The 25,336-nt window shown below is 37.2% G+C and overlaps 1 protein-coding gene and 1 long non-coding RNA gene across 2 annotated transcripts in view; one reads left to right on the forward strand and one right to left on the reverse strand.

The window, feature by feature from the left end:
* Positions 1-1,359: 1,359 nt before the first annotated feature.
* LOC134860219 (uncharacterized) lies at positions 1,360-2,934 on the reverse strand. Its single transcript, XR_010165206.1, has 2 exons — positions 2,798-2,934; positions 1,360-1,530 (listed from the first exon to the last, which is right to left on the reverse strand). It is a non-coding gene; the product is annotated as an uncharacterized LOC134860219 (long non-coding RNA).
* Positions 2,935-16,059: 13,125 nt separating this feature from the next.
* The window catches only part of pcdh11 (protocadherin 11), a 130,749-nt gene continuing 121,472 nt past the window's right edge, over positions 16,060-25,336 (forward strand). Inside the window, 1 exon segment of the mRNA XM_063877297.1 lies at positions 16,060-16,088. The gene's annotated coding sequence lies outside the window, so the exon portion shown is untranslated.

Here is a 25,336-nt window from a genome sequence, read left to right on the forward strand (position 1 = left end):
GTCCAAAGAAGATGAACAATACTTCAGCGCTAGTTATTTTAAAAGTGATGATTACAGATTGTTTTGCTGGTACTGACAAAATATTATTGTCATTATATCAAGGCCTGAGGATTTTATAACGACAACACTTCTGAAGCAAACAGTATTGCCTTGCATTACATAAATTCATAAGAGTCTTTGAATTCTTTGCTAGTTTTCTGAATAGTGTCAGGCATTGGAATCAGGACAAGTAAGGCACTACACGTGTTGCCATGGAAACCATGCAAACAGAAGGACTGAAGAACTGAGTGGGAACAAGTAAAAGTATTTTATTTTATCTAGTCTTACTTTTCATGGAAGGCTATAGCAATGTAAGAGGATGTGCACACACAAGACAGTATAAACTGCCTCTCAAGGTTATAGAACATTTGACTGATGCCAAGGGATGTTCTGCAGTGCTGGCGAGACATGTACACCCATGTGGGATGTACTCGGACACTTACAGGACTAACAACACAGTGCAGAAGAACAGGCTGTAATTATCAAGCATAAACATCTACAGAGTTACAATAGAAAGGTACTTGCATCATGTTCCACAGCCCAGTGGTCGATTTCTCTAATAAATGCATTGTTTTATTATCAAATAAAGACAATGATTTTTAATGGCCATTAGAAATTCCCAGTCAAAAATTAAATAAAAAACACTTGCCTTTTGATATTTGTGTCTTTAAAAGCATTACCCTGTAATTGAGTATCTCTTTGTAAGAGGCAATGTTTTGCTGTGTGTGCTTTCAATTCTCTCAAATGTACCACGAGTTACCATATTAATGGACAAATTGGGTTATCCTTCTTTCAAGGTCTCCAGCCTTAAATTAATATGACATATTTGGCAAGGAAACCAGAATGGCTTTTAAAAGAATTTAATAAAAAGCATCACTGATGAAATTAGATAATGCCCATTGACATTTTATCCTGAGCATTAAAAGAATAACTGGATCCAGTGATCATATTTCCCATGGTTTCTGAAGCTACCGTCTGGTAAACCTTAATTTAATTTGTAAGTGAAAAGATACTCTTAAGGTCAGGCGTGGCACCAAGGTTTATTCTGTAGCGAGCGATAATGCATTAATAGGGCACGGAAAAACCAAAATAAAACAATTCTTTGTTTTCACTGACAACATTTGTCTGTTGCTAGCTATGTTTTTCTTTCCAAATCCCAAAATATTGAGAGCAAAGCATGCAGGGTTATTGTCCAACTCAGACAGACACAAGATATAACAAGAGATTCTGTCTGATATGATGATGCAGTATGCATTATGATCTTTTATAAACAGTTGCTTGTATTCACAGAAACAGCAATCATGAACACAGGGCTGCTGCTATCAGTAGTATCTGAATATGCTTTTAATCTTACATTCTCTATTCACAAGACCGAAACTGGTACACATCATTTTGCCTGTTTCATATCACATGTCAGCTATAATGATGGAGGCCCACTCAGAAGATTCCAGCAGTAACCGCATGTCTCCGTAAACCCACGAGAGCAGCAGCCTGTAAAACAAAGCAGCTTTCACTTTTATGTCCTTTCTTTCTCTCTGTGGCTGTTGGTAAAGTTGCAAGTACATTTGCCATTAAAATGGCAGCGAGAACAATAGCTTTTGTGCATCGCTATCCATTTGAAGAGTTCTTTCTTGTTTATAATGGTAGGTTTTTTTTTTTTGCAATGCTGTTGCTCAAGGATGGATGAAAGTACTGCGCTTTTTATAACATTCTTTATTTATTTCCTTTAAAAGTTATTTTTCTCACATTATTTGTACAGACAAACATTGGATGTCTTCTACAGCTTGTTCATTATAAAAAGACACTATTGTTTTATTGTGATTAAACTGGATAAGGTCATTATGATGAAAGGAAGTGATACATTTAAAGAAACATGCTGAATTTATGTATGATATTTGATGAAATTTCACCACTGGTCTGTAACACACCTTTGATGTCAGTGTCACTTTGGAGTTGATGTATTTTTTCTGTGCTTTTTCAAAGAATGCACCAACTTTGTTGACACATAACACTCCATTATGAGTCAAATGACACATTCTCTCATCATATTACTTTAACATCTACATTTTTTTGTCTTACTATTTCTTACATATTGACAATGTTTAAAGAGAAACAATAACTTTGTCCTTTAAAACTTAGACTAAAAATCATCTTTTTTTTTTAATAGTCTTCAAGGAGCCCTTATTAAAGCACACTTCAACTGTATGGTTAGCTGACTTTGAGCCATCATATCAGATTTTGACAACTCCCCTCTAAACCTGATTCTACAGTCACTGCCTCGCTGAGAGTCCAATTAGTAACAAAAAAGATTCCTACATCACACTGTCAAAAGAAGCATCATAAAATAGGAAATGATAGTAATACGTGTTCAGCTCCTGAAAGCTATTTTCTTTTCAAACTGATTCCAGAATTGTGTAATTACACATTTAACATTACGGTCACTGAAGATAATATTCAACACACTTTTTAAGACGCAGACGTGGGACTGCAGATGCAAATTCGCTTTCAGCTATAATTTGTCATATATCATCTCTTCTCTTTTTGAGATTAATGTATTTTTAGGTATGGTCCTTGTTCAATAAACAGCTCAACAAAGCTCTATATATATATAGAAGCTATTTTTTTTTTCAAACTGATATATCTATATATATATAGAGAGAGAGCTTTGTTTCTTGCTTTGTTACTATGTATAATAGGTTAAGTCCTTAATGAACTGCCAACATGCTCAGTTTATGTCAGTGATGTTATGAATCCTTACCTGCTGCCTGGTGCTTTCTTGGAGACTATCTGTGAGGAAGCAAACACTCCCTCACTAACATGTGTTTCTTTGTTAAGAAAGGTAGGCAAATGTTCTAGAATAGTTCTCTTTATTTAAGTTAAAGTTCATAATATACATTTACATAGGCAAATAAAGATGTTGTGTATTTAAATGCATTTCCTTTAAAAAGCCACAATCACGATATGATTTACCATTTCCTTTGTTCAGACCTGGAGGCCATCTTGTGCCAGTGCTCAAAAGGGGAGCATACCTTCAAGCTGCTGCTTATATGTGTTCTGAGTAGGTGGAGTCTTGACTGTGGTTGGTCTAAAATGTGTGTGATGTAAGGTATGCCAATTAAGTTAAAAACTATCTGTTTTGTTAAGATCTTGTTCATTTTGAATGTACAGTATTTTTGTAAGGTCCGATAATGAATGTACTTAGGCCCTGAGGATTTTGTTAAATGTTGAAAACAATGTTTATTTTTGTTTAACTCTTCACTACCCTTTCAGAGCCATGACCCGGTTGGCCAGACTAGTTTGGGAAGGCGGGCAATCAGCTATAAATGACTGTGATGCAATTTATGTTCAAGTTCTTGTGAAAGGCTAGGAAATAAAAGGGCCTGGTTTTTGGTTGAAGGAAAACCTTTTCTTGTTGTGACGGTTTTTCACCTGCACCTCACATTGCAACACTATCTCTACCCCTCTATCTGCCAGATCCTGAATAATAAGCCTGCAGAGAAAATGAAGGAACATATGGGACATTGAGGTGTGTTTCTTTGATTAAAATAAGAAGTATTTCCTGGGGCTATTTTTGATCTTTTCACAGAATAATCCTGCATAAATGTAAACATTCTTTGGGCCATTTTCTCTTTCATTTCCTTTCATTAGATTATTGTTGGACACTACTATACTAAAACTCCAATTGGGCTTCCCTTTCGTAAGTGAAGAAAAAAATATGCTACATTCAACATTCAAAATAACAACTATAGTGATCCCCTTTAAAACATTTGTACATTTTCAAATACGTTTAAGATTCTTCTTTTCTTTTACAAGAAGAAAAGCTGCAGTCACGCTGAGCCTGTTATAGAAATGCAAATCAGCAATAAATAGATCACCATGCAGTCACACTTGAGCTCTGTCTGGTCCCTCTGTAGTACAACACATAATTAACACCAGTAAAAGAAAGCAAGGCACCATCAAAGCTGTTATAATTGCTCATGTGAGTACATGCACATCCAGTCAGATAATGTGCCGCCAGGGCACCAATGAGCGGTGAAGTGGCTTTGGGTTAATATTGAGGTGAAGGAATGTATTTCTTATTCTAATTATGATGACCCAAAGAATAGCAGTCACACAAACACAGTGACTCAAAGTTAAGTAAAACACCTGTAGATTCAATTTGCCTAAATGTAATTTTTCAGAAGAACAGGATGTAATTAAAAAACACCCTGTGAGTCTTAGCAGGAAGTCATTATGTATATGCAGTATTTGATTTTTAGGTGTGACAGACTGCTGGTTTGTTTTAAGTAAGCCTAAAACATATTAATAAAATAACCATAAACTGTGGCAATATCTTGACTCAAAATTAAATGCACTTCAGATGTTCTGATTAAAAATGGATAATCCGCAGACCCTGGTTTGATAATCCAATTAAAACCACTTGCAATTATGCTCAAGGGTAATTGGCCTTTTTTTGTTAAGCATTAAGCATGGGCTTACATTGTTTCAGTGCACTTTGGTAAAACGAATTTTCTAAAACAGCACTTGTTACTGAAGATAGGAGAAAAAGCAAAATAATCCACTCTTTTGTATGTAAAACAAAAGTCAGTTTATAACCCAAAAAAATATGAGATTAAGAAATGTGACACTGACAGATATACATGATGTTAAGTACACATTTCAGCCCGGTGCTAAAAAACTGCAGGAGAGAAAAGGTCCGAAAGTCAGAAAACCTGTTCTTAAGTGCTCTGTAGCCACAAATAAATAGTCCATTTTAGGGTCTATAAATTTAGGCAAGTTAAAACTGATGTTTTTCTTAAGGGTCACTTTTTTATAAGGACAAGAGGCAGCCCAGCCTTACTTTAAAGCACTTCTGAATAACTCATCTACTGTGGCCATGATATGTGAGTATTTAGGACTTCTGTCTCCAATCTGGGGAGAATATACTGAATGTAATGAGATAAAGTCAATGAAAAATAGTATCAAATATGTTACCGTCATTGTACCCATATGGTACAGTCTGAACTGGTTTGCATTTGTATTACTGCTCTCAAACAGATGTGAAAATGGAGAAGCTAGTGTCCCTCTTATTAGGCCAGCATAAATACACAGACTGAATAGTCGGAGACAGAGGAACATTTTTGGACTTCAATCTCTTTTAGTTGTTTATACAGGTCAGTTTAACTGTTTATTTATTCTGTGTTTGTGAGTTTTTTGTATTCTTTTTTTAGACATTTAATTTCAACTCCTTTGCTGAATGCAAGAGGCAGGAAAACTCTAACCAGACGTGGGGGCTTCAGCATCACACATCTGAGGTCATATTTCTCTGCGCTCGTCTTGCCCTGGTTTCTAACAAAAGCAGATGCCTTCAGAATCTGCAGCAAGATACCAGGTGTAAAGGTAGTAGTACATTTCAGAACATAAATTACAAGAAAGATATAAAAAAAAGAGAAGAAAGAAAAAACAAGAAAAATGCCTCTGGGCAAATGTCTGTTTTACACAGGCTGAGCCTCTAGGTTGCTGCTGGCAAGATACTCGACAAATGACAGCACTTGGTTGGTTGTATCGAGGCCATTTGCCATCAAGTGACAGGTTGTGTATCCTTCGCCAAGATCTCAAGAATTGACTGGCTCTAAGCTTCTTCTTTCTTTCACAACAATCAGTAAGGGATTAAATGGAAAATCCTATTTATAGCTGTGGTTTATTTCTTACAGTTATGTTTGTATTTCTTTTGTTTTAAAATATATTTTTGTTATTTTATGCAGGAGTATAGTTCAAACATAGTTTACTTTACTTTTGAATCAAAGGGCTGTAACAAACTGGTCGGCTATTACTGCAAAACAAGTATTCACTGCAATTTGAAGGAAATGGAGAATTCAATATCCTAATTGAATATGTTGCCCACAGAAGAACATTTACCCAATAGAGTTTAGATTTATTTAGAGAAGAGCATTGTAGGATAAACAGAAAAGGTATATCTTCTCATCTTATGGTTCTTTATTGATTTAGTCCTGGTCAAACCATTCTCCTTAATCGTCTTTTGTACTTAACTTCTCTCACTCTCTCAGCTACATTCATTTATTTCTGAAAATATCCTTTTTTTCCATAGTCCATAAGCTAGTTAGCTAGCTACCTACTGTAGCATAGTCCTCCCCTTGAAGTGACATGAAACACAACACCCCCATCACAACATTAGGGCAGACATGGATGAGGATAATTTCCCAGTAATAAAACTATTGCTCCCATTGATTTGCCTGTCCAGTCAGATACACAGAGAAATGATAGAGTTGAAGGTATTTTAAAAACCAAAAAGATTCAAAGCTTTTAGGAAAACAGTCAAGGCTGTCAACCCAAAAGCCAAACCATCGGAAAACATGACCTATTTTTAATCACCAGTTGAAGAAAAAACATCACCAGAAAAAAAGAACAAATCGCAATTCAATCAGTCCAAACATTAGAAAATGAAAAATAAAGATGCACATATGATGCCATGAAGAACCAAAAAAGACTCATCAGGTTTCATGTTCCAAAATCCGAGCTTGAAAACTCAATAGAAACCAATAGTGGGACACTGTAGGCAGCAACAGTGACCATCCACCAGCAAGAAATTGAATCATTGTTCCTCAGAGAAACTGTTTCTGCTTCTGTGCTTCTGTCTTTCTGGGGACAAATGTTAGATTTTATGACCTGGCAAAAGTTCTGCAAATACCTTCCCTCCAGTGACTCACTTACACACATGATGTCTGAAATAAACAGGACAAACAGCATCCTGTAGCATGGTAGTATTTGCAACAACCTAGCATGTGCTTTATGGTAATTGGCTGTAATCATAAAAAGTATGTACATCTACATACGGTTAAAAAGGATGTATTACTCTAGCCTGTTTATGGTCTTGTGTATACAAATTGCTGTATTGTTGTGGAATATTCTATCAAAGAAATACGTGTGAATTTATATGTGTTTTATTTTTCATATTGAAAAATATTTCTTGGAAACCTCAGATGCTAATTATTACCATTTAACATCTTACATCTCAAATATATTGTGAAGTGACTTGTTTGAACATTTAAATGCACAAAATACACAGGAAATGCTGTTTTAGATCTGAAGAACATATCTCATCAGTAGCAGCTCAATGGGAGGCATCATTATGAAGTAATGAGCAATTTCAGTCAGCCCATTCATTTCCACTTTATTGCAGCTGTATAAAGCTTGCTGTAGCTGGATAGAGAATCACCTATTAGCGTCTGACATGGTGCTACAGCCTTGCAGTGTTGATGCCCTCTCTGTTTGCCGTGCTCTTCACAATTCTATCCTCCTACATGTACAGTATATTATATTCACAAAACTGAGACACAAGCATGAGTGCTCCACACTGCTTTCTGCACATCTGTATGTAAACCAGCCGGGCTCGGGAGTGTAGATAAGATAGACGCACTGTAGCCACTGTCGCAGCTGTGGGCTGAGTCCCTCAGGGAGCGCTCCACCAGCCACCCTGTAAAAAAGTGCCAGAGCACATCTGGGTCCCAGCAGGTGCTCTGCAGTCCCATGATAGAGTGTCCTTTACAGCTAAAGCTTTGGACTAGTGTCCTTGTGCCAGGGAGCTTTACATTTAGTTTGGAATCAACTTCAAGAATTAGGAATAAGGCCAGAAAATTAAGGATTATTCATGCATGAAAGTAAGAATGTAGCAGTCAATAACAATTGCTCTGGGAAATAATAATTGAAAAAAATATATGTATATTAAGGGATGATTGGGATAATGAGATGCGAGGGTCATTTTGACAGTCACTAGGATGCCCGAAGGCCAAATATCAGTCCTGCTTTTTATCACAATATTTGTTGTGTGTGTTTGTTTTGACTTTTTTCTTAAAATGAAATAATCAAATGTGGCATGCTGTCCCCTGCCATCCATCTATGTAAATTATAAAACTGTTATGTCAGGAGTTTTTGGCCTTTAAGGACAAACTGCAAACATTGTTTACATTTTTATTGAGGTGTGGAAAGGACAAAACAAGGATAGCTGAATGTCATACTGTCTCATCATTATTCTGTGCTGCAATGTGCCAATATCATCAGAGATAAGCAAGTGCAGAGTAATTGCAAAGATAACTTTCATTTAAGCAAGCTCTAATACTTCTTTGGGGTTCTTAATTGTAGATTTACTCGGCAGAATGTCGCTGACCTTCGCATAACCGATTGTTTATCAGTGAAACCATCATATGATATTTGACATTATCTGTGAGGAGCAGTGATAAATGATTGATTGAGGAGTCAGCCTCTAATTACTTTCTCTAAAAGTAAGAAAATAAGAAAAATCTGTGGGTGATGTGCAAGATGTGCTGCTGAAAAGAACACAACTCATCCCAACAATGTGTCAGTTTGTTTGTTGCTTACTAACAATACCAACCTGCAGCCTCAGAGCTCTTAAACTAAAGTTAAAGTGTTTAAGTAAGAGTGTACTACAATATTTGCCATTGTTTCTTTTTAATTTTCAAAACAGCACCTAACCTCTAAGAGCATTGGACTGTGAACAGAGCTGAATAGATTAACAAGTAGATTTAAAACTAGTTAAGCATCTGTAATGCCTATTGTTCTGTTAAAATATACATAAATGCATAACATAAATTAATCAAACGTTACAACATTTATATCATTGCAATCATCACAACCAGAACATTACGAAAATGTGGACTAATGCACAGTCAGAGCTGGCAGCTTGCTGCATTTTATGTGATACATAAAGTATTTATTTAGTGGAAAAATAGTATAAACAAGTTTGCTCCTGCCTAAGACGGACAAAGAAGAATGAGTCTAAAATCAATAGAAAGAAACTCTACACACTCAAACTAAAAGCAAACATTTAAAACAAAACATTAGGTTAAGATGCATTTCTTGCAAGTGAGTGTTCAATCAGGAAAGAGAAAACACGTAAACAACAATGCAGATGTTGGAGGTAAATAATTCAGAGGTCTTTGGCGTCAGTGCCATTGATGAAATCATGCAAAGATCTCTCATGGGGCAGCCATGGCCTCGGGCTTGACACTTATAGGATCAGGGTGAAGAAAGGGCAAAGCAGCATTTAATGCCATGAAGCTTAAGAGACCTTACCGGGAGTAATTTGAATGTTCTTGCCTTAGTGGATGGTGGTGGCCAAAAGAGTCTGTAAACACATGTTTGGGAGTTTTTTGGATAACAACCTAAAGGTGGAGACCCAGCAAAAAAAGAAAATTAGACTATGCTGTGCTGTGCTGAGTGATTTATAGTCTTATAATGGAAGAACCATCTGCAAAAAAAACGATGTTCTGCTTGGAAACCAGTTCTAAATCCATCCGTGCCATCCCAACACATTTAATAAAGAGAGAATTGTCTACCTACAATCATCAACCTATGGTAAAATATAAATAGAGCAGTGAAAATGGATACAATACACAGTGACACATTTAAAAATAAGTAATAATTAGAGGTTTGGGATTTAATCTAAAATAAAGAAAAAAAGCCTCCTACTCTGTCTTCGTGTTCTGACATTGACATTCTGATATCCTAAAGTGTGCATAATTAAATGTCATGACTATCTTAAAAAAACGGTGGATTGTATGTTGATATGATTTTTTATCTTTGGAGGGACATGCCTTTAAGAGTCAACAACACAGGTTTACACAATTGGGTCAGTTACAGGCTTGGCCGTCCCACTTTGAGGCAGAACAAGGTGTTGTGAAAAAATATTTTACATTGAAAGCAGACCCAAGTTTGAAAATAGCTAAGTGGAATATGATTTGAGCTACGTTCTTCCACCTCCAGGTCTGAGAAAAACACAGTGTATGTTTGTGCATCTGAATCCTCTTCCCTTCAACTTGTCTGGGCTTTGATTTCTTGACATATTCCCTTGCTGCTTTTTTGCTTCAGTGCTCTGTGCACTGTGTTGTCTACCATCTTTCTTGTATCCGTCTCCTATCTCATCCCACATGTGCTTCCAGGCAACGCAAGGCTCACAGCCTGCTTTCCATAAAGATAACATTGCTGAGTTAAACAGATGGGGTATAAATGTTTTCTCAATGATAAGTACTGGCTTAGATACACCAAGAGATACAAAAGATTATTCATAGTATCTTGAATTCTCAACAAAAAATTAAATCTTGTCTACAATTTGCTGTTTGAACATGTGTGCATGTAAGACATGTTTCATGTGAATACTTTCATCGTGAATACCAGCATACATCCTAATAGGGGAACATTTCACTCTTTCTCAAAAATGATGTATTTGTGTGTGTCTCCTCTAAAGCTAATACACACAACACCATACAGTAGCTCCAATAATATAATTAATTTAAGTGAATGTAAAAATAGAAACACATTTTCCTAATTTGAAAAAGTTCAGATAAAATAGTATATAGGGGAATTTGTTGCTGCCGATGTCATGTATTTTCTATCAGGCAAACACTTACAAACAAGAACAAACATGAATGTAAGAAAATATGCAAAATTGTGGTCTGATTTACATTTAAAAAAGTATAAATATAAGATAAGACTTTTAGATTGTCTAACACTGTTAGCATGACCCTCAATTTGCATTGCAAATTGATTTTGTGAGACACTGTCAAAGCAGAATATATGTGGATGGTATATTTAAGTTATTGTAAAAATACATTTTCCTCATCAAAATATATAACATTTGTAAATCTCACCAAAAATATGATAATATTATGCTTAACATCAAAGTCAAAGTCAACTTTATTGTCAATCTTTCAGTGTGTGTGTAAAGTAACGTGTGTGTGGGCAAAGGCCACATGACCCAAATGTCCTTTCCTCTAAATCCTTGCTCTGGTGGCATTTTTATTCCACCCCGGTAGTTGCAACTTAATTCTAAGTGTTACTGAACTCCCTGTCAAACACTGTGTGTTGATGAATCTCCTAGTTATACCTAAATCAATATGGGGGCAGGTAGTGGGTGAAAAACCTTTATAATCCTTGCCCACAGCAATTCTTTGCGCGCAGGGCAATTTCAGTCTGGTTTTATCATTTGAACCTGACAGTTTGCTGTATGTTGAGTGGACACAATCCATATTGTTTGATACCACTCCTGTCCCACACCCATAACATATTCCAATCAAAGTTGCTGTAATGTGATTTCTAGTGTCAGAGGAAAACCTCGTTTATTTTTGCACTTGTAACATTTCCACATTGAACATCAATGGAGGAGGCAATCAAGCAACTACCAATCAATTTCTACTAAGATGAAAAATTAAACCGCCTCCTGAACGACAGGAAATATGATAACTGTACATTCTTAATGTTATCATTTTATTGCTTCCAAGACATATTAAAGCAACACCATGGAAATTATAATTATCTGTGGAATTATATATCCGTGATTATGGAACAGAGAAAATTATCCACTGGATCTTTTCTTAAATTACGTTCAAAGATCTTGTCCTTTTTTTGATGTTTCTAAGTAAGTGTAATGCTTAGTAACATAACTGTATTCATTGGTTTTGTCTCAATTATAACGATAGTGGTGAAAAATCACACATCAGCACTCGACATCTTGTCGAGGCATGTCCATGGGTGATATATTTTCAAACCCACAATCCAGATCTGCTGATTCTATGGTTATTATTTTTCATGTTTTCACCCCAAATCATTCTCATGTTACCTTGTCTCCAGTTTTCATTATTCATAAATTACATGACATTTGTAAGGGGCTCTAAAAGGTCCAACTTAATGAAATGTCATTTGCCGACAACCTACAGTAAATCAGCAAAAACATATAAAAAAAGAGGCAAGGCAAAACATAATGGCAGAGCATTTTTAACAATAAAGTAGTTCACAGTTTGCATGAAGTTGTCAACGTTTTTAATTAAAGAAATGTTACCACCGCCAAAGGATATAAAAGTTGGGCAAAATTTATGGCAAAATAACATGTATGTCTCTAAGTTTTATATTTCTCGGGCTAAAACAGATCTTTGAATTATACATTTCATGGGACACAGTCGGTCGATCTGCAGCAAAGGAAAAGCTGCTATGGTTAAGCTTAGTAAAATTGTAAAAAGGAAAAAGTTTTTCACATAAACTGTACTGATGTAAGTCAAGTGTGTGATGGTGTATTCTGTGATACCCCTAAATCACCTGCAGGAAGACTTCTGATGTAATAGCTCCTTAGACACTTTGTTAACATGGGTAAGAAAATGGGAGCTGTTAGGGAAGTGCATTTACCACTTTTTTCTCCTGCAACACATCAAAGTAAGTGACAAACAAGACAATGCTATCTCGCCAGATGTCAAAATCAGACCAAACTCCATCACTTTCGACTCATGTAGATTATTTTCTATTTGGCCAGGTAGGTTTGCATGTCTTCAATGTGTTATATTGAATTTCATTGGGACATCTTGTTAGCACTCCTTCAAAAGAGGCCCATCTCACAGGTTGTGGGAGACAGAAACAATCTTGAAAAGCTCCTCCCAGGTTGCGAGGAGCAGCATCAGATGAGTGAAGGATCAGCACACCAGCAGTTAGAGGGAAGCCTCGGGGACATGTATAAAATTGGATCTGCCATTTTCTGAAAAATGTGCTGTTGATTTGATACTTTTCTAGTCCAGGTTTTGTTCCTGAGGATGTCCATAATGGTTGATGAAGATAAATTACAGGTGCTTCCCTCCAAAGGAAAAGAAAGGAAAGGAAAAGAGGAGAAAACAGCTCTCAGGGGGATTCCTAATCTCCTATACATTCAGAGAAGACCGTCTACATACTGTTCACAGAGCATTAGCCCATTGCAGAATAGATCATAAGAAATACTTATTAAAGTGCAATGCTAGACATTTAAAAATCTTCATACGTTATTTTGCGGTCCCAGGACAGTTTGTTCGATGTCTGTGAGTCTTCCTTAAGCTAGAAATCAGCGGCAGAAACCTTGAAGTTGTGATGTCACATGGGGTGTAAAACCGAACCAGGATTTTAAGGGCGTTGACTACGTGCAGCCATGCTAAATTCACACCAAATCGGAATTAAAATTCTAACTCTGTGAAGCAGAACGTGACCCTCATTTTGGTACAAACATTTACGACTGCACAAAGGCAGCACATTATTCAAAGTCAGCTTTCGACTTAACTGTCCAAGGGCTAAAGAATAAACTTAGACATTTTCAAAATGTGTCAGATTACTCTTTGAAAAACACAACCATAAAATGAGTTTGTTAATGTTGTGTAGCCTATACTGTTTAAAGGCAATAGGCTTCGTTTAAACTAGCCCAGCCGATGCCAATGGGGGTTAAATTAAAGAAAGATGATGCCCTTATGATACTTTAAGCTCAGACTGAGTTATTCTTCTGAAAGGGTTATGTTTACCCATGCGAGCGCACAGATAAATCCTTATTTGTCTGCTTGTGCGTGTCTGTGCCTTGTATAATTTTCAGTGCTGATGTGTTTGAGTGAGAGTCTGTGTTGTGCTGTGGTGGTGGCTGACAGCCTTATTGGCATTTTCTACGGTGATTTTTATGAGCTTACTCTATTAGAATCACAGAGGGCTTCCATCTAGTCGGCAGCAGCCTGCATGCAAAGGAAGTGTCCCTGGAGCCTCTGTTTACCAACCAAGTCGGATTTGCTGCTCTCATACGCAGCCAGGCTAAAGCTCAGCTACCCAGCAACCCCCTCCAGTATACCCCCACCCTGCCCTCACCAACACCCCCCCCCCCCCCCCTGCACACACACACCCCTCGCCCCTATCCGCCGGTCCTTCAGGCTTTAATTTTGTCGCTCATCCTTAGTTTGCTTTACGCCAGAATCTGTTCAAAACTTTCCAGACTGCAGGCTTTTTATGTAAATCTTGTGGCACAAAAAAACGCAGCTATGGTTACAAGCCAAATCGGCATCCTAAAAAAAAAAGAAACATGAAAAAAAGAGACACTTCAAAGAGAATTGTTTAAGTCTTCAAATAACAAAATTGAAAACGGGGTTGTATTGTTGCTTTGACAAAGTAGAGGGAGGGACTTCAACAGCTTGTTAATAAACATTCAATTCAAGTCATTTTGCCTGAATAAAAAAAGTCTTCGCTCTGCTTCAAAAATAAATAAATATGTTTATGTTATTTTTCATCCATTGACGTGTTTGAAGAGTCTGAATGTGTGGCGAGATTTGCCATGTGCGCTTCAAACTATTCTTTATTTCTGTCTCAGGTGCCTTGATGTTCCTAAACAAAATCTTTCTCAGAGTGTGAAATAAATTGTTGTCTCTAAGAATTGCTTCGTGATGATACAGAAAACAATCCTACGACAAGACAACAGGGGAATGTGTCTGTCTCATCGGCGCAGCTCTTGGGGAAAGAAGTGTCATACTGTTAAAAAGTTATTCAACAACCCTGTAATTCTGCTGAAATAATGTTACTTAATAATGTTACTTTTTTTCAGCAAACACACACACCATATGAGTGAATAGGCTCATGATCATTTTGAAACAGTTTTGAAGATGTGTGGGTGACTCACATGAGAATAGAAAAAACAAAGGGATCGAATTTAGTTTCCCCAATTGCACCTTCAGTGTCAAATGCCAGGATTATATTTTTAAAAAGCATTTACCATGCTACAGAAGCAAACATAACAGCACAAATGAATTCCACACTCTACAGTAAGCTTTGTTTATCACTTCCTTTATTTGGCAACCAATCTTTAGAGTTTAATTCTTCAACACAAACTTCGCTCTGTGGTCATTCTCCCCGGCCATTTGCTCTCATTAGGTCGGACCTGCCAACATGTAGAAAGCAATAAAAAGTTAACATCAACTGTCATCAAGTCAGGGATGGCAGCGTACCAGACATCAAAACAGGACAAAACTGATACCATCATTTTCATTATTCTTATTTTTTTTTTCGGTTGATTTGTTATTTCTTGGCAAGAAGATTAATGCAAATTTACCCGGAGCTGTTGTCTTCATGGATTGGCAGACTGCCACAAACCTGGCACAATGCTGTCATTCTTCTGATCAAATAGAAGCTAGAAGATAGTCATGAGTTCAGTGATGCTACGGTAACTAGTTGGCACACAGTGTTCGTGTGACATTGTCAAGAAGAAATTACTCTCTGTCTTTACGGTAAACATCTGCTTGATCGTTTCTCTGTGCACCTTCAAAGCTGTTTCTCTTTCAGCCTCTGTCTGTCACCAAACAGAGCTACGTCACCGACTGTCACTTGCAGCTGCAGTCTGTGGGCTCTCCAGACATGAAATCAATACTCAACATTTTCCCTCTGATGGACACATACAGGGGACAGACAGATTCCCCTCACCAAGTCTGCACTTGATTGAGCCCCACTTAGATTGCTAATGTGACTGATGGACTGACACAGACAGCTCTACAGGAAGTAACTGTGTGATCTATCGCGGCAATCTCTTGCTGACAGCAAGAGAGTGCATTTGAATGAGTGTGTGCTGTTGTCTCCAACTGTTAAATGTCTCATAGAGTGAGGTGCAGGGTAGCACGGGAGACAAAACATCACAATGGCAGGGATGTTTTCCTGCAGAAGAGTTTAATTCACTGACCACAATTATATTTCCCTTTGTAAAAAAACAAACAAGATATAACAAATACAAATAAATGAATGAAAAATAATATATTTCACTAAACATTTTTATTATTCTGATCAAATGTTACCTTCAAATAATGGAATATTCCCCCTGACCCGATGTCCATCCATTCATAAAACTCTAAATTTTCAGTTTTTTCCTTTTTACCACATCTCTATTATTCCAGTCACAGCCCGCCTTCCCAGTTCAAACTGGCCAATCAGGTCCCTTCTCCAGATTGAGGTCAAAGGTTAACAATATACATTGTTTTTTTCCCCTTTACAATTCCAACAAGGCCTCAATTCATTTTGTATTTTATTATCATAAATACAATACCTGTAAAACAAATAATTTAATAGAAATCTTTGAGTTTATAACTTCATTTACTACCATAACATCATACATCACATACCCAATCACAGCCGAGACCCCGCCTACCCATACATCATAAGGACTACTTTGGAGGCGTGTCCAGTTTTTGAACACTGACACAAGATGGCTGCCTCAAAGGGCTCAAACTCAGGTAATGGCTTTCATGACAGCATGTCTGTTTAATGTTTGTTACGAATTCAATTCAATACCAATGCTATCTGTTTATCTGCCTTTGTTGATGGGCATTAAAATATAGAACATAAGTTATTAAAATACATAATCCAAACTGTGAAATGTCGACATTTCTGAACCAAAAGGGCTTAGCAGAAAGTGAGTGGGGTTAGTGCTCCTTCACAAAGTGCTGCTTGCTTTTGTGTCTCTTCTTTATCTAAGATTCATGACATACCAGATGGTCGGGTGTAAAATTCAAAACACATTTAACAATGTATTTGTATTTTTACCATTGTTTATTTGTAATACATTGTAACATTGTATCAATAGACGTGAAGGATATAGTGTTGAAATGAGGGCACATTTTGCGCTTGGTCTAATTGATTATAAGTTCAATAATGAAATAAGTGCACACAACAGTGTGTTACAACACAGGTCTTGTTCTTAAGTGAAGAATATCAACGGCAGTGCAAAATCCATTGTTTGAGGCATTCAGAACTACAGCATCTGGCAGTGTGGGATGAGGCCATGAACATTTCTTTAAGTTGCCTGGCATACATTTTCAAATCAATTTAACATTTTAGCCATTAGATGTGATGTGTTTTAGGAATATTTGAATCAAAGAACTGCTTTTTTTTTTGCAACAAATGTAATACATCTTACAAAATATGTAGTTACCAAAAACTATGAACGAAAGCAATGCATTTTGTTACCACATTGCCACAGAGCAACATCTATGTTTCTGTTCCTCAATATACAGTAAAATTGCAATCTAATAAATTATTTTTGATTGGTTACAAATCCTGCACCTGTATTTACTGGCAACCTATCCAGGGTGAATGCCACCCGGCAACCAATATCATCCCTCCTCCAACACAAGGATAAGTGAGTATAGGTAAGGGTGGTTGCATTATTACAGCACAGTTTAAACCTCATTATGCCTTTTCGACACTTTATTTAAAGTGCAATGAGATTTCAGAATGAATCTTTTACGGACTATGGACTTCTTGGATTTATTTTTACACAAAAGGTCACATGGTCTACAGCTGAGTATGATCCTTGGCACATCAATGGAAACATTTTATATCATAACTTATACATTTAGAAACATTTGCATGACTGAAAGTTTGTCTGACCGACTAAAGGATGACAGAACTGACAGAGACAGAAACGTTGTTTTTGTCACAAATGTGTACTTGGGTACATTTAATAGATTTCCTGGAAACTCTTACTAACATGACTCTTTGAATAACAGGGTACAGGCTTGTTATTGAATGCTCATTTGAGTTTGTGCCTTGTATGCATGTGTGTTTGATTTCCACCATTATTTTGAGCTGCTTGCATGTGGTTGTGTATGCATGTATTTCCTCTGTGTTTGTACAGTATATCCTCTGTGTTTAATGTGTCTCAACACAACAGAGTAGAGAAAGCAATTTCCCTGTAAGGGATTAATAAAGTATGTCTTCTTCTTCTTGCATTCTGTGGTTTGGTAAACTGGTGAGGACTTTGGAGAAATATTAAATATATATATTTTTTCTTCACAAAGATTATCCTTTCAGTTGGCTTTTACACTGTAATGACAATGCATACCATCAATTTGTATGAAGACGGTAAGACAGATGGCAGTAGTGTCCCTGAAGCAAGTTTTTCTCTAACAATCTGCAAATACCCTGGGTTGGGACATTTTATTCATTTGGTCATCAATGTCCTGTCTCTTCATTCTGTTAACATTCATCTTCAGATTCTGTCACCCTCCTGCTATGAGAGCATGTTGGTAGTTTTGAAAAACACTTCTTTTTTTTAATTCAATGTTTGGCCTTGGCTCGGCTCTAAGCTGGCGTCATACAACAGTGGCTCAGTAATAACCACTTGCCTTGGTTAATAGGACATATTTTACACCCAGAATGAGTTACATTACAGTAAAAAGATAAATAAGGTAAAACATCTATTTTTGGCATGATTTTCATTTCACATATTGAGGATGCTTTAAAAAAAAACACAATATTTATTTTATATTTCTTTGCGTACCATAATGCCGGTTCTGGAAAACGCAAAAAAAAATACTGTTCTTGTGGTCTTGAAGCGTATTATGAATGGTCCTCTTCCTGAGTAGCACCTGATCTAGCCACAACACCTTCCACTGACTACAATCAAAGGGAACATCGTCCCATCCTTGCGCTTTTTGAAGCTGTCCAGGTCTCATAATGTCAGATGATCCTCATCTGGCCTGCAATACCTGCCTGAGATCTCAGATGCTGCTGCAGGTTTCCAATAAAATCATGGTTGTTTTGATTGGAAGATGTTACCCTCAGTATTTACCTTACCTCATGATCCAAATAGAGTGATGAAACTTCCAGAGGCATGTTGACATTTTAGACTCCAAGTCCCTGTTGACAACTCCAGCTCACACTTAGGCCGATCTCAGAGCGAGAGTAAATACGGTACATGGGTCAAGGGAAAAGGGTGCCATCCCTTCCTCTACCAGACAAAAGCCTTCACCTTGGTAGAACATATTTTGCTCTTGCAGCTGGGATACTTTGTAGACTTTCCCTTTCTCTCTCAATTTCCGCTCTCCTGTTGGGCAGCAATGAGAATTTTGTCTGGTAAGAGATGCTCCTTTCCCCCAATCCTTGCTACTGTCAGTCCATGCTGGAGCAGGTGAGACCAGCCATTTTGTTGAAACCCTCTCTATCTGAACCTTTTCCCGATTGTTCAGAGTGTTCATACTCAAACGCTGTGAAACAAACATGCTTTTATTCTTCCCAGGAGAATCTCTGGACTGCACAGCGACGCCCCACTGGCTGTAACACAGAAAGAGGCTACTTGGTTCCAGAGCCTTTTTTTGCTGCACAGACATCTCTACCCATTTGCAGCCATCAATAGTCAGAGCAGAATTTGATGCAGACAATGTGTGTGCTTCATGCGGCAATAGGCTTTGACTTTGTTTGGCAACATTTTTTGGCTCTGTTTTTCTTATCCTTGGAAAGTTTTCCTCTAAGTACCAGTGGAGAGTACCTTCATTGTTTATGCTTTTAAATCCTATTTGGGCCCTCTTTTCAGAACCCCTTTTTGCTTCTCTTTGTTTAGCTAGAATAAGTTTGTTCAGCCAAGTATCTCCACTGCTTACTAGTCTCTGATTTGCTGGAAAATGTGTATCTTCTGCCACCTTCTTCTTCCTTTTTGAATAGCAACTATGCGTAGCAGCTGATGTCAAGCTGTAATCTTATCAAGAAACAAATGTGACTCACTGTCTTGCTGTTGTTATGCGCATTAATTATCTACTTGTTGCACAAGAGTAGAGAACAGCAAAGGTGCTGTCTGGTTGAACACATCTTGGCTGTGGGATATATCATTTTTATTTGTTTATTTTGTTGAAATTCTGAACCTTTACCTAGCTAGCATTTTTTCTACAAGTCGTAGCTTCAGAATGTATTTTCTTATAGGTTTTCTTTGTTAAAATTACAGGATGCAAAAATAGACAATACAGTTCAGCTTATTATTGAAGTGAAACTGCAGCTGTCACATGAGGATTTAACAGTGCACTTGTGACTCATGGGGGATGCTGAAGGTTTGAAAATGAAGGTCAATGTTTTACTCTTGGTAGAGGCAAGCACAGGTTAACAAAGGTGCTGCGCGAAACCATTTGCTTGCTTATCAGTTAGATGTTGAGTGTGGAGAGGGCTGACCATCCTGGAATAGTGTTCTCCTTGGAATGGCAGCTTTGATTATCTTCCTAGGTCAGTGCTTTTGTGTCTTAGTGGTTCCCACATCCATTTGTCAATCAGGCCTGCTCTCAACTGACTGGTACATATTAATATGTCATGTTGATGTCACAGCTGGAGATGGCACATGTCAATCTTTTCCACAAGGCTCACTCTACTGAGCATGTTACAGAGCAAAGGCTGAGTAAAATAAAATGGTTTATTGATTGTAACCTAGTCTTGGAGCACATGCAACTGCACTAGTATATGGATAGTATCCTGTGTTACAAGAGAGGTCAAGGTATATTCTGAAGTGTATGCAATGTAGTCTCAGCATGTGCTCAATGGAGTAATACTGTCACGTACTCAACCATACTCCTAAACCAAGGAAGGAAGTACCACTGCATGTCATAGTAAGTCGAAACAATGCTGTTTTTTTTTGTCTTGTTCTGGTCATTCTCTGTAGACAGTGTTGGTGTCCTTCCACATTAACGTCTATGTCGCCGGTCAGTGACTATTTCATGCCTAAGAGTGTCCAGAAGGAAAGACATCATTCCCTCCCATAGCTCTTCTTTACATTTCACCTTGGACTGTCTATTTACCAAAGTAAATGTGGAAAAGTGTTTGACTCTTTCACAATCAAAAGAACAAACAAGTTTATCCATGAGGACATTTAATGCTGTCCTTTATGGGATTTCAGATCGACATTTTATGGACAATTAGAACCATTTTGCAATCTCAATATCTGTAAAACACAGATTACTTCTGCACATAAAAATGCAAGCACTGAAGCTATATTTGCTCCCATCATTACACTCTACCTTGAATTTAAGATTCATTGGATAATTATTCTGCACATTTTAGCTGCTTCTCTTTTTAAAGTGGCTTTATCAATGTCATTGTCGCAAGGGAAACCATAAAGTATTGGTTAAAGGGAACTATGAATTCCAGTTATAATGATACTGGTATTTCCAACATAACCTAAAGAATTTGTGAGAAATGTGTATGACTGATGATTAAACATGCTGTTTCCCTCCTAAATGCTCTTTCTGTCAAGCTATACTTCTTCAATCTGGCTTTGCTGTCACTTAGTTGTTCTGCTCCACCAGTCCCCTTTAAGAAAAGCTTGTGCAGTGTATCTCATCTATGTGAAATGTCTCAGACATAGCAGGGTAATTATTCCATTGAGAAACACCACCTTAACTGTACTTAGCAATAATTTAACATCCTTTTGTGACAGTAGTAATGGAAGCAGAAACCATTGAATCACCTTGGGGGCCATTATCAACTGGGCTTTGCATCAGTAACAATCATACATTAGATTAAATAGGCCTCTACAGTACAAACATATCAATCATGCAGGTCTTAATTCTCCAGTAAACTTCTTGTGGAGTTGGAGAACTAGGTACCAGCTCCAAATGGAGGACTAGTCAAACTGGCCATATTCTGTTTGGTTGTTTATGGTAGCTGTAAATATCTACAGCCGTGGAAAAAATCAACAGACCACTTCAGCATTATCATTTTCTCTTGTTTTATTATTTATGGGTTTGTCTTTGAGGTAAAGGATTTTTTTGTTTTGTTTTGTATTCTATAAACTACTGACAATTTGTATCTGTGTTGGAATTCAACAGACACTGGAATGGCTGCCATACATTTGGAGATAAAGATTTGGCATAGATGATCAAATCCAAGTATTGAATAGGCTGTCACAACAGGAGGTAGCTAAACAAAAAGCATAAATTATTGTTGCAAGTACAGTACACACTGTGTTTCTTGTTTATTAAATAAGTTGTGTCATGGATGACTTACTATGTTGTTAACTTTTGCACTATATATACTTTTCAATGGCTTGGCCATATTCAATTATACTGTTCTTCCAGATATTCTTCAAAGCTGGTCAACTCTGACAATCCTCTCACTTCCTCACTGTGGGATACTCATTGATAGAATGTCAAAGAACAACCTAGGACTGGAGATTATGTAATGTTTGAATCAGTAGGTCTGCTTTTTGCAGATGATGTCATCTTTCTTACTTCGCTGAAGGCGATGTTGTCTCACAAACATATTTTGTGAATACCAGAATATTATATTGTGTGTGACTGATGACCAACTATTTCCACAATTATAGCCATACAGCGATCGAAGCCTCCAATTTTTAGGTAAATACCTTTTAATATTTTGACTTGCTACAGTTGCTGACTTACATTCAAGTATTAGCAACGATCTTTGTTAATAAAGTTTGGCTAGCGGTCGTATTCCGTTTCTCTGAAAGATGATCAGTAAGGTCTTGCCTCTGAGCAGACCAATTAAGTTCTTGATATACTTCATTTAGTGGACTGGGGGCACTGTCATGTAGTTGCCATGCTGGACACCAATAATTAAAAAGTACATCAATCAAAAGTATACATATTCAGGCCCAAGGGTACGGCATTGGCTTGTCCTCCAAAATTTGCATGGACATGTTTAAGATAAACCCAGGAAAAGTTAGAGGGATATGCACTCCACATATCTAAAACCGTCCAATCAAATGCATGACAACGCCTTGATAATTAATAAGCAATTGGAAAACAAATGTCTGTAATACTTACCGTCTTGCCATTGTGACCATTCCCTAGGACAACAACATGGATATATAGATGGATAATTAGGTTGATCAATGCTGGATGAGCTGATAAATACATTCAGTAGTTTTTGTACTGTATTGATATTGGTCATGTTTCATATCTGGTGTTCCTAAAGCATTTGTCTCAGTAAAATGATGTAATAATATATATATTTTTACTTTGGTGGTAAAAGGTTATTTTTCTTCAACTATAACAACATTGAAGCTTTACAGCATAAAGAAGGTGCCACGTCTCCCCCCACCATATTGTCCTATCTATGCTTTCTTTCTAAAGCCTCAAGCTAAGGGGCATAAAGTCTCAAGAGTGCGAAAGAGATGTCTGCACATGTTGTCTTTGCACTACCATGTCTTTGGCAAAGGGGCATCCACAGTTTACAAGGCTTGCCTTCAATTTTACTCATCAAACAATGGGTGTGTACACAGCCCATTCAAGGCAGGGAAAATGCAACACAACGTGACATGAACATCAAGCATTTGGCCATCTGGGGAGGAAGACTGCCAAATAATGACTCCTTGGTGTTTATGGAAGCACTAATCTTTTCTCTCCTGTCATACCTAAAAAGAATAGTTAATGAAGGAGAAATATGTGTGACTATTGATCTTACCATGCTCTCCTGTGACATTGGTCTGATTCTCCTTTTCTGTGTGAAAAGGAAACGTGACATGACATGTTTAACATTGAGGGATAAAAACTGCCAATTCAAAGGAGGTGATTGATTTCAAACCCCTCCTACCACCCTTATGTCCCCTCCATGCAATTTATTTTCTATTTACTTTTGTTGCCACCAGGCCCAGTCTTGTTCCTGACCTCAAAGGCTCGTCATTAAGATTGAAATCTTCACCACATTACATTTTATTTGAATCAATTCAGTGACCTTCACGATGCAAAGTAAAACACATTGCCTAACCCATCCCGATCTGAGGCACCGTGTTAAACCAGTGTTGCCTATCTTGATAAATAAATTCTCTCTTAGCACAAAAGAAATCAAACTTCATCATGAGTGTTTTTCCTCGCCTTTTTAAAGAAGCTGTAGTAACCTAGTCTGAACATTTTGATACAAATAGTTAGGATTTATAATTAATACAAATATTAACCATAGTATAGGAATAGCAAGAAATGAATTTCAACCGTCCAAGTAACTTTTCTGAAGGAGTTATGCAACTACTTTGCATGAATGAATTAATGCAAAAATGCGAACGTATACAGGGTGGGACTTTATTCCGCTGAATGTACAGAAGACAGCCAAGAAAACCATCCTCTCCTGACAGTGTTGCCCCTGGCTCTGTTTCACAGTAGACAGATGGAAGGAAACATCACCACAGCATGTACAATAGCCTTCATCAAACAAGACTCAAAGACTGTTTTAACAGTTACTTCTTGAGAAGGAGCTTTTCAAGGAATCCAAATTATGTTTTATGTATCATTCTTAAAAAGGAAACGCTGTCAAGTTGATATCCATTGATCTTCTGCATGTATTAGTAATATTTGTGTTTATTTTGAGCAAAACGTGACAGATAAAAGTGAACAGGTGAAACGTTTATTCTTCTTTTGCTCTATAAATTGATCTTGTGCTTTTCTGTTTCAGAAAGCAGATGTGTGATGTACATGAAACAGTCCACAACAGCAACGCATTACTAGTCTTTATTCATCACATTTACTGTGCACTATTTATAACACTACATGGAGCATGTTTTAGCACAACACCTTATTATTTTTTATATTTTATTTTCAAACCTATAACCCTAATCCTTTCATGACCAAATTATGCTTTCAAGACTGTGACGACTAGTATTTAGGCTATTTCTAGTACACAAATGCAAGTATTTTCTGTTAAGAGCACCTCTTGTTAGTTTCCCAAAAGTAATTAGCAGTCTAGCACCTATCAAGGAAAACATGACATGACAAAATCTCACAGATTATATGCGGAATATGTATACCCAATTAGTAGTTTTCAGGCATGAACACACATTTAAATCAGCAGTTGTTTAACTATAACCTGTGAGACACACACACACACACACACACACACACACACACACACACACACACACACACACACACACACACACACACACACACACACACACACACACACACACACACACACACACACTCGCCAGTGGAACATTAGGTGAGGACATGTCAACTGACATGTCCTGGTGGTTCACAGTGCTGGCTGTAGTATAATTGGTGTGTTGAAAATACACGTCAGTCAATGTAAGACCCTACATTAGCCTCAAGAGTTCTGTGCCTTGTGATGAATTCTGCCTCCTCCTGCTTTAGCCCAGCTTCAACTTTCCCTGACAGAATATTATTGACAGTGCAAAAGAATTAAGCAAAGGAATTGGTTGATTAGGACAAGGAAATGTTCAATGTTTCACAAAAATATAATGAGGATAAAGAGACCATGTGAAGTCCTTCGCTTATAATATACATTTTAATTCCAACAACAGCCTTCTCTTGGTGTGAACTAACTTCAAATGATGAAAATTATCTTAGATCTATGATCATTTAAGATGTTTATTGTATGGATTCTCATGACAAGCCAAGACCTAAGTTTACATTTCTATAAAGCATTGATGTGACACGATCATTAACTGTCGGTCTCTTATTGATAACTTTATTTGTTTTAGTTCTTTTGCAGTAAACACAATTTAGGCACAGTCAAATGAGGTGTCGATGACTATTATTGATACAACACTACTGTAAATATTATTATTTGGACACCTGTTTTAAATACTTGCTGAAACTCCAAGCCCAAGTCTGATATGTCTGACCCTGAGATGCCTAAGGTTTGTCACTTTGTCTATTAGTTATTTGGCCTCAGACAATATGGATTGTCTTGGCTCAAGGTTCTTCTTTTGCACTATCTACTCCTCTGAATGGAACCATTGTCATGCATT

This window comes from Eleginops maclovinus, chromosome 23 (assembly GCF_036324505.1).
Source record: "Eleginops maclovinus isolate JMC-PN-2008 ecotype Puerto Natales chromosome 23, JC_Emac_rtc_rv5, whole genome shotgun sequence".
In the NCBI taxonomy this organism is placed as follows: domain Eukaryota; kingdom Metazoa; phylum Chordata; class Actinopteri; order Perciformes; family Eleginopidae; genus Eleginops; species Eleginops maclovinus.